We start from the raw sequence: 11,134 nt of genomic DNA on the forward strand, positions 1-11,134 counted from the left end.
AAAAAAAAAAAAAAAAAAAAAAAAAAAAAAAGAATTACAATAAAGTAGCCCTGAATTCAGCAAGTTGTAAAGAATGGCTTTGTATTATTCTCTACAGAGATTCTTCGGCACTGTTGTTGTTTGAATCAGAATGTTGCTCTTGTACATTCAGATCATAAACAGCTGTTAATTTTCATCCAACACTGTATTTGGTTTATATTCTTCTCTTTTATAGCTTTTTTATAGTCTTATTGGCTAAAAAGTAAATAATTTATCCTGATCGCTAAAGGCTTAAGATACAAAATAAGAACATGAAAATCTAATTTAGCAACAAACACACTTGAAACCAAAGAGAAAGAGTAATTATAAACAAAAATCCAAAGTCTCAAATAAACCCAAAATTCAGGGTCAAAGACCCAGGACCATGACTGATCCATGATCACATAATACAAAGCTCATGCAACAGTGCCAACCAGGTTTAATGTTGACCTACATAGATAGCTGTGAAGAAACATCAGCAGTGAACATCGACATTACCACTCTACAGTATGTAAAATCATTTTTTAGCCTGCTAACTATCATTGAACACAAGCATGGTTTTGATTTACAAGCCTTAAAACAAGCAAGACCAGATCTAAAAGGTAACATCACACACACCAGCACACACTGTGTTAGCACAGCAGTGTTATCAGAGTGGATTAGTCACACATGGCAAAAGAACCAGAATGATGGAAGACAGAGAGTGAAGAGCATGGAACAGAATGGGGCCATGAAATAGAGATAAAGATGACAGGGTTAACAGAGATCGAGACACACGAGAGAAGGCAGAGTGGTCTGCTGATAACCTGTCTTTGTTTGGGTGAAGAAAAAATTCAAAAGCAAAAAACAGTCACACAGAAGAACCAGACCAGGGGCCTCATTTGTAAAAATGCTTTCAGATTTATATTTGAACTTTGTAGGACAGTGGGCTTGTGTCCAATTTGTAAAAGAATATCCATCATCAGAAACCTTACTGATGCTGAGGACCAAGAATTCTTTGAGAACCCTTTTATGCATGTACCATCCTCTCTGTAGCTACAGTACATTTGTCACACACTCAAAGGCAATTCACACTTTAAACCCTGATGTTGACAAATATGTCACGTTCCCCGTGTCTCTCTGGTTGGCCCACGCTGGCTACAGGTTTTGTTGTTGTTAGTTTTAGTTTTTTGTCTCTCCTCCTCCTCTCTGCCTGGGTGGAGCTCATTACGGGCTCTCACTCTTGGCCCACGCACCCCTGTGGATGGTGTCCACCTGCGGCTGATCTGGCTGATTTCCCCAGCTGCTATTTAAGGCAGTGGCACAGAGCAGCTCACCGCTGGAACGTCGAACCACCTGAGTTCGTGCTTGCGGCATATTCAAAGAAGAATCGCTTACACGTGTTTTATGTTGTGGAACTAACCTTGACCTTCTGTCTGTAGATTCTGGACCGAATCACCGGACCTGTCCAAGTGGGGCAGTGTGTGGAGTGTTGGAGCGAGTGCGGCTGAAGAGGAGTGCGTGTGTGCGGAGGAGCGGTGGCGGTGACTGAGTGGAAGAGGAAGCGTGTGTGTGGATCCCCCCTCCCAACTCACTGTACATATATTTTGCACTAAGGTGATCCCTATTGTAAATAAATCCCCTTTTTGTTTCCTTGAAAGAACTGTCTGCGCGTGGGTCCGTTCAGTAGCCATGACAAAATATTTACAGATTAAAATAGCATTAACTTTATTTTGAGGCTACAAGAAGCACACAGATTTAGTGACATTACTAAATAGATTGTAACAATCAAACTCAGATGCAACAGGGTTTTTTTCCTTTTGGATGTAGATGGTAAAATAAAAAGCTTTAAAAAGAGGTTACACTGTCCCTCATTTTAAAAGTCTTTGTCTTAAGAACTCAACAACAAAAGGCTTTATTGCCCTTACAGGCATATGATTTTACTTTTCTCCCCATCTCACCAACAGGTAGGGATGGGAATCAAGAACCGGTTGTTTTACATAACTGTAGTTCAGTTCCTTGGAATCCATTCCAATTACTGGGTATTGGATTTGCATTACAATCTGCTGAATTCAGTCAAATCTGAGGCCATGGTCCTCAGCCGGAAAAGGGTGGAGTGCCCACTCCGGGTCAGGGACGAGACCCTGCCCCAAGTGGAGGAGATTAAGTATCTTGGGGTCTTGTTCATGAGTGATGGGAGAAGAGAGCGGGAGATCGACAGACGGATTGGTGCAGCAGCTGCAGTGATGCGGACGTTGTACTGGTAGATCTACGTCCCTACCCTCACCTATGGTCACGAGCTGTGGGTAGTGACCGAAAGAACGAGATCATGAATACAAGCGGCAGAAATGGGTTTCCTCCGAAGGGTGGCTGGCCTCTCCCTTAGAGATAGGGTGAGAAGTTTGGCCATTCGGGAGGGGCTCAGAGTAGAGCCGCTGCTGCTCCACATCGAAAGGAGCCAGCTGAGGTGGTTCGGGCATCTGACAAGGATGTCCCCTGGGCGCCTCCTGGGCGAGGTTTTCCAGGGCATGTCCCACCAGGAGGAGGCCCCAGGGCAGATCCAGGACACGCTGGAGAGATTATATCTCTCGGCTGGCCTTGGAACGCCTTGGTGTTCCCCCGGATAAGCTGGAGGAGGTGGCTGGGGAGAGGGAGGTCTGGGCTTTTCTGCTTGGGCTGCTGCCCCCGCGACCCAATCCCGGATAAAGCGGAAGAAAATGGATGGATGGATGGATGATTTCAGTTTGTGTGTGGGAGGAGAAAAACAGCAGCACAGTGTACAGCGTGTATATGGACATTACTTTTATAGTTATTACACAAAAGGATTACTGCAAACTACTGCATGCTAATGCTAAGTTAGCCAAAAACACAGAGTGATGTTAAAGCCAAGTGGATGATGACCCCAGCCCAACAGCCAGACCCTGAAAGAGAAATGCAAAAGTGTTATAACAGGTCATAATTTTGTATTGATTTTGTTCCTCCACACCTGACAGTGGTAGCAATGTAATGAGTAGTGTAATAAATGACTTTCTCCTGGGAGTAATTAAGTAACGTACTGCATTAAGAAAAGTGTTTTGTGTAATACGTGTAACATATTACTTTTTTTGAGTAACGATCCCAACAAGAGGTGAAATACATTGACCACATAGCAAGCAATTAATTTGCACAAATCTAATGTCTTTGATATGTTGCTTAGTGATGGTGATGACTCTCAAAGCGGAGCCAATGAGAACTGATAAGAGAATCATTAAGGAATCGAATTGATAAGTGATATCGATAATGGAATCAGAATCGCTAAATTCTTATCAAGTCCCATCTCTTGTTACACCCATAAACAAATAAATGCATTCTTTTCTTTAGAGACTAACACACATGTACTCTCTATTCATGAACGCACACTGACACACTCCCCTCGAGGGTGGGCTAGATGAATGGCTCAGCTGTCCGTCTTTGACAGCAGGATTGATGCTGTCTGATTCCCAGGTGCCTCGTTTGACCACAGTGAGAATAGACCTCTTCTCCATGCTTCACTGACCTACCCCATGCATGTGTATGTGTAAATGTTAGTAAGAGAGAGAGAGGCTGAGACAGAAGAAAAGAATGAGTCAGGTCTCTTTGGCTCAATCACTATGCTTTAATAAGCAATTATTATAGGGGACATGGCAAGATAGAGGGAAGGAAGAAACCTAAATCAGTCAGAGGAAACCTGGAATTGTGTGTACTCATCTACCTGTCTGTGCATACTGTAATTCCATTTTATATCTTTTCCATGCCTTTGGTATCAAAGTTGAGGTAGAAGTACTGGTAGAAAGAGAGGCTGCAGTGCTTCATTAATGCTTGTGATGTTGCTTTGTTAAGGAAATCAACATTATTCTGAGCTTGAGATTCTTTGCTACTAGCTTTGTGTTACCATGGTACCACTGCAGATAATTACCAGTGGTTGCCAAAGTCTCACTGACCAACGCTTGTCCAACTGAGGTCTAATGTTGTGTCAAAGTAGTGGATAGGCATTTCTATCCTGGGTGTAGTTTGGACTTTATCATTATGCTCTTGCCCTTTAGTGCAATTTAAAGTTAAAGCGCTGTTTATATCAGACTGCTTTATTATGTTTCTCCTCACACGAGGTATGTGTGTAAAATGAGAGTATAAGTGAAATGTGATTACTGAATTAAGCACTGTAATGTGATCTGTAAAAGTAAGAGTTATGAAATGTTGTTTCACATTATTAACAGCAGACAATAGTGACAATACTCTTGTTAATTACCATATAGACTAAAAGGCTGCTAGTTAAAAAATGTACAAATAAAAAATAGTGTGAGGTTCTCTAGTAGCTCGTTGCATATTGTAATTTCTGTGTGTTGCGTTTAGTTAATAACTGCAGTGCTTTGATCAGTGTGCATCTCCACTGGGCTGACAGGTGGTCTACAAATAATGTTATTTTATCATTCCAAGTTTAAGTATTACTGACTGATGGAAATGTGTCTCTTGGGTCTTATTCAAACTCAAACTGTACAAAAAAGGCAGTTTGCATTTGCAGAAATTGTATGGTGCAGTAATGTTTTTTTGCTGTGAGCATTAAATCAGCTTTGTCTTTGAAAGTGCTGTGTAATCCTGTAAGCACCACTTTCTCATTTACATGTAATACCCCACTCAAGGCGATGGTCTCTATCTGAGTGCAGAAAAATAGTCTGTATTGCAGTAATTGCAGTAAGAGGAACAGTGATGAAGTAGGAGTGCCAAATGCTGAAGATGGTCTTTAAACGATATAGAATGCTTAAAAGAAAGTGGAAATTTGCTTTATTTTAGCAGCACTTAATATAAATCTGATAAAAAGATTACAAATGTTTTGATTTTGTCCATGACATTGTAGTGTTACTAGATTTACAGACCACTAGATTCATCCTAATTATTTCCATCAATGTCAAATGCATAATACATTCCACATTCTAAATTGGTAAAATGCCTCTTGTCCATTAACCTCTCAATTTTTAGATTTTTTATAAAAGCAGCTCTGCTCTCTTCACCTTCTCTGTCTTTCATTCTCTAATTTTACATTTTCTCTGTATTCCTCTACTTCTTATCTGTTCCTTCCTCTTCGTATTTTCATACATGACAACACAGTCCTTTTTGTCTTCTCCGTGCATTAGCCATGGAGCAGATTTTACAAATAAGTGAACCACCGCAGTAATCATTTGCCATTTCAGTCATATAGACTCCAGGGTATACATACAATACACATTCATTAAACCTACCTGTAAATTTTACAGGTCATCCTGTCGTTCTCCAGTTTTGTCATTATGAAAATAACCATGCTAAGTTAAAGAAAAAAAAAGAGACCTCTTTATGTTCGTTGCAGTGCTTCATTAGGACTGAATGATACCACTCACTCTACCAGTCTAAGAGACCACACAGAGAGAATCAGGACTGGAGGAAGAACCATGCCAGATTGTTTTTTATTGACTTTTCCACAGCTTGTAATTGTATATAGTGCCATGTTCCTGGAGGCTCATATCCAGCTCTGATATGGACTGTAATACTGTGTGTTGGTGAGGGGATTTTCTAACAGCAGGACCCCAGCCAGTGCACTTTCATCCTCTACTGGATTGCTACAGGACTGTGCTCTCCACCTTGCTTCATTTTGTGCTTTATACTGATCTAAGCTCATATACAGTGTTTATTATTAACTATATACTCCAAGTGTACTTAGCAGTATAGTCACAGTATAACTAATTAGTATAATTTATTTTAATGTCTAAAAAATACTAGAATTATTTTTTATAGAAAAAGCATGTTAGATTTGCAACATTAAGTACTTTTCATTGCAAAATATGCATTCTCATGATCTGGTACTACATTATATTCTGGATGCAGACTCAGTCCCTGCTATTATTACTCAAAATGCAGAGATAGAAAGAGTTCCCCCAACAGAGCACCTGCAGCACTAAAATAAAAGTGTCTGGATTAGGAGGATTACATTGTCAATGGGTGTGATAGCAGCTGGCACCAATCAAGGTCAATCAGATCAACTATTCTGATTCATTTTAAATGCAGTGCACACCTTGCTCTGAGGGATCAACAGCCTTGTAAGGTAGAGGATAGTCCTGCACGGACTGAGCACTGAGGACCAGCTGCCAATGTCAGTTTAAAGGCAACCTGTTGTTCCTGCTTATTTCACAAACAAAAAATAAACATCTGAACAAAAACCCCAAGCCCCATGACTTGACCTCCACATTCATACCCACCCACATTCAGACAGAAAGCAAAAGAAACAGCAGCAGCTCACAAACACACACACAAATGAAAATGGTAAGAAACAAAAATAAAAGGCAAAATAGTTACTGATTCTGTCTTAGACATAGAAACCTGTGAAGGTTTCTTGTGAACAAAGTCACATTTGATTTCTCACTTGTATTGTGTGTGTATCTCTGCATACTAAAAAAACCTATTATTATTTTTGTTGCTACATTTGTCCACACTTTAACACTATGAAATATTGATCTGTGAATTAGTGGAAAAGCATGAGCTCCATTTTATCATCTTTCTGCACACATAAAATGACAGTATGTTTTTGGGGGGTGGTGTGGATAAATACATCCACTTTATTAGTACTCCTTCCTCGTTGGATCACCTTTTGCCTTCAGAATTCTTAATGGCACAGATTACACAAGCTGCTGCAAACATTCCTTAGAAATTTTGGTACATATTGACATGATAGCACAGCATCAAGGTTTGCTTGCTGGTTGCTTTTGAGGCCATCTGAGTAAAATGAACTTTGTGATGATTTGAGCTTTGAGAAATGGAGTACTCCACCAGCAGGTCATCTTTCCTCCTGAAACACAGACTGGAAGGTAGCGACTGTTTTTTGCAAATTGTGTGTTATAACTGTCTGTAGTGTGTATTTAGCTTTGTTGTTTCTGGGCACTATACCAGTGTAGTGAGAGATTTGGTTTGCATTGCCAGCAATATGTCAGACTTGTTACTGGTTGGCGTTGGACTCCACCACAGCTGGTGACTTCTGTTCACAATATTTATAGACAGAATTTCTAGGTGCATCCAAAAAGCGGAGGGTGTCAGGTCCAATGACCACAGGATCTTGTCTTTGGTTTTCGCAGATGATGTAGCTCTGTTGACTTCATCAAGTTGTGACCTCCAGCTTGCACCTGGGAAATTTGCAGCTAGTGTGAACTAGCTGGGATGAGAATTATCACCTTGCATTTGAGGCATCTCTGGGTCTTGTTCACAAGTGAGGGGAGATTGAAGAGGGAGATTGACAGACAGATTGGTACAGTACTTGCAGTAATTGGGACGCTGTATTGCTCTGTTGTAGTGAAGAGAGAGATGTGGATGAAAGCAAAGCTGTCAATTTACAGGTCGAGCTACATTCCTACCCTCACCTATGGCCACAAGCTGGGGTAGTGACGTAAAGAATGACTGTGGATGAAAAGTAGTAGAAATGAGCTTCCTCCAAAGGGTATATGTGCTCTCCCCTTGAGACAGGGTGATGAGCTTGGCCATTCAGTGGAGAGAAACACTACTCCTACACACTGAAAGGAGCCAGTTGGTGTCTTTTGGGCATCTGATCAGGATATTTTTGAATTCAACTTTCCTTTCACTTTCTTTGATACTTCACTGTGTGCTCCTCGCTTATTTTAGCATAGGCAGTGCAATGATAAGCCAGAAAAGCAGTGAAATTACCCCTTTGCTAGCACAAGGACATTGCACATGTTCTGCTCTGCCATAAAATACACTGCCATAAAGTTGGTAAACTAGCAGGGAAGGGGACACAGACACAAGTGGATAAATTTATATCTATGTCCTGATGTGCATTTGTGTGTAATGCACAGAACAGTGTACGTGTGTACATTAAGTATCTAAGGTTATACTTCTATTCTTTAAAACAGAAAAGCTTGCATCTGATGGTTGAGGGGTCAGCTTCTACCTGACATGAAAGTGATTACACATCCTTCTAGTCCAAAATGTACACCAGTTTAAAGCAGTGGGTCATGACCTCATAATATGTAAGGTTTCTAATCTCTGCTGCCTCGCCCATTCGAATGCTTTGCCATAAAAAAAGTGTCCCACTTTTGTCCTACAAAAAGCAGCTAAACCCAATGGGGTTTCACACAGAATCACGTCCACAATTTCTAAAATATTCTGTTGTGTTGACATTCTGGGTTAAAGCTTTCATTAAGGAAGAAAAACGTCTTTCTATTCTATTCTTGCAACAAGACCCTCGTGTAACTTCTGCACTAATTCAAGGGACTGCCTGACTTCCTCCTGGATCATACACACACAGACAAGGAAACGTCACCATCATATTATTACGTCCTTATTCATGAGACTGTAATATTAATGACAATGTACCTTCACCACATGTCAGTTCACATTGGTATTCAGTACACGAATCAACCTTGCCTCCAGAGGTTGACATTACAGTAAAGAGTTACCAGTAACTAATGAGGGACTCAGACACCGTCTCAGCATATTAGAGCCAAGGGTAACTAAAAAGGACACATGGTGATGACATCAAACAGCTTCCTCATGTCCCTCCGGATCCTTGTCCCCAACGGCCTAACTGTTTGAACACACACAGACAAACAAATACTCTGGAAAAATGCACACACATGCAGAGAGTAATAGCTATTTAATGGAACTGCTCACAAATGCATTACTATCTAGTCAACACATGCACATTATACATCTCATATGTTTCTCCCTCTATCTTGCTCTCGGTCTATCACTTTCATCCACACATATGCTGACTGTCTCTGATGTAATCAAATGTAATATCGGAGTTCAGATCAGATCATGAATGTGACAGACTAGGTCAAGACTTATACTTAACCCTTTCCATCGCTGCAAGTGCACTTCTAACTTACCATAAAGATTGCTGATAATTCACGCCTATAAAATGAGCCCTTTCAAACATCTTCTTGACATCCTAATGATGAGATACAATAATATCCTTATTGTTATTAGCATATCAGAATGAATCAACCATGTCCAATAACTAAATGAAAGGGAGCACTGTAGAAAATGCATTGATTAAAGATCCACAAATCACTGATTAGCTCGCAAATGTTGAAAATTCTGCATTTCATGAGAACTCATCTTTTCTTGTAGAAACCACCCAGAGTTAGATTTTATTTTTAAACTGTCAGAAACACTGGGTGGAGAGGACTCTATTGCAGGACTCAGAGAGGTCAAATTTAGTGCATTTATTAACAGTGAAACACCAGGGTGATATATACAGGTTGTGACGGGAGAAACAGGGGCTCCAGCGATTCAGGGAAAAGGGGCATCCAAACAATCCAAACTCTCCTCACTCACTCAGCTCAGGCATCCTCTCCAAGCGCTCCTGGGAGGGAAAACCCCAGGGAAGGTCTGTATATGAATGAGATTAGTTGCGAAGGAAGAAGCCAAGGAAACCACACTAGACTAAAGAGTGTGATTTCCTTGCCTAACAGCATAATTCAACAACCCAGCAAAGAATGAATCTCAGCCACCACCGTAAGTAGTGGTCTCCTGATGAGATCATCTGGAACAGGTGGTTGATTGCTTCAGGTGTGTTCGTGATGAGTCCCACCCATGATCACAGGCAGACACACAAACAAAGCCTGGAGAAGCAGCTCAGGAGGACTGAGGTACCATGACATAAGCACAGTTGTCTGATGCCTTATGAAAGGCATGTGTCACCTGGTAAATGAGTTGCAAATTTTCAAACATTACTGGCGATTTAACCAAATAAACACTGAGTTTGTTGTATAGGCAGTAGAGACTGTGGTGTAAAGGCATTATCAGACAGATGCAGAATGCGGACAAGTGCAGGACAGTTGTCAATAGCAGCAGAAATATAATGACTATCTCTTGTGACTTGGGGAATGATTTCATGTCACTAAGAAGCCCGAGGAAAAAGACACAACAAAAAAGAAAAAAAAAATTTTGATAATTAATTTTGATAATTAATTTTGATAATTAATTGTAGATATTAAACTCATGTGTGTTGAATTTGACTTTCATCTGAGATTACTTCTTTTAAAATATCCAACTCTTAACACCTATCAGGAGTTTGAATAACAGTTGTTTTCACCTATGCAGACCTAAATGTACCTAATGAGGATAGGAAACTACGGTGAAACATGACTCATCCACTCTACATTAGGTGACATCGAAAAGAAATTTAAAAAACTTTCATTAGAGCCCTAAGCAACTGAGATTTGATTAAAAAGAAAACAGGTTTATAAGCCATCCCTTCATTTGATTGAAGATGGAAAAAACCTCTCCAAACTCCACAGATGTTCTGGTAGATTCTAAACCAGACCAGGTGACAGTCCTAACAACTGCAGCACTATGGCCCTCAACATATGGGAAAAATACGTTCTCAGTGAGCAAGGGCCCCCCACACCTTTACACCAACACCAGCCTGAACCATTAATATAAGGCAGAAAAGATCCATGCTTTCACATGGTTTACACCAAATTGTAAACCTAACATTTGAATATTCCGGCAGCAGTCGAGACTCATCAGACTAAGCAATATTTTTCCAATCTTTTATTCTCCATTTTCATTTTTTGATACTTCACTACATACTCTTTACATATTTAATCATAGGTTGTGCAATGAAAAGTGAGAAAAGCACTATCCATTTGAAAACACAAGGTCACTGTACTTGATCTGCACTCCCATAAAACACAGATCTGAGGGCTGGCTGGACATTGCTGTCTGACATCACACACCTTTCACAAATGCATTTTTCAAACAATGTTATTTTAGCCTTGATGGCTATATGCAATTTAGACATCAATTCGACCTAATCAGCAGGAAATCTACTACAAAGAAACATATTTTTAAAGTCTATGGTAGCCATCCAGCTTTAACCCTGAACACAACACCCATGGACATCTGGTGCTTGCTGGAATACAAACCTGGATGCCCCACACATGTATCACCTCATCAATGCAGGGATACACTCGCTGCTTTTGTAAAGTGCAAAAATAAAAAGTAGACTCCATTAACAAATTTGCATTTCAGTTGAACTTCATGTGGAAGATCAATTTGGTTTTACTTCAATTCCACAAGCAAATCCACTAATCACAGACAGGGCACCGAAATTATTTTCATTTGCTGTTAAATGTCA

At 40.3% G+C, this 11,134-nt stretch overlaps 1 protein-coding gene across 1 annotated transcript in view; it reads left to right on the forward strand.

Annotated features, from left to right (window-relative positions):
- LOC102207765 (katanin p60 subunit A-like 2) overlaps positions 1-1,574 on the forward strand; it is a 384,693-nt gene extending 383,119 nt beyond the window's left edge. The window contains exon 5 of the mRNA XM_005729228.1: positions 1,440-1,574. The gene's annotated coding sequence lies outside the window, so the exon portion shown is untranslated. The remainder of the gene's footprint in view (positions 1-1,439) is intronic.
- The last annotated feature ends 9,560 nt before the right edge of the window (positions 1,575-11,134 follow it).

Source organism: Pundamilia nyererei, unplaced genomic scaffold (genome assembly GCF_000239375.1).
Source record: "Pundamilia nyererei isolate P.nyererei 1_Seehausen unplaced genomic scaffold, PunNye1.0 scaffold00032, whole genome shotgun sequence".
Lineage (NCBI taxonomy): Eukaryota > Metazoa > Chordata > Actinopteri > Cichliformes > Cichlidae > Pundamilia > Pundamilia nyererei.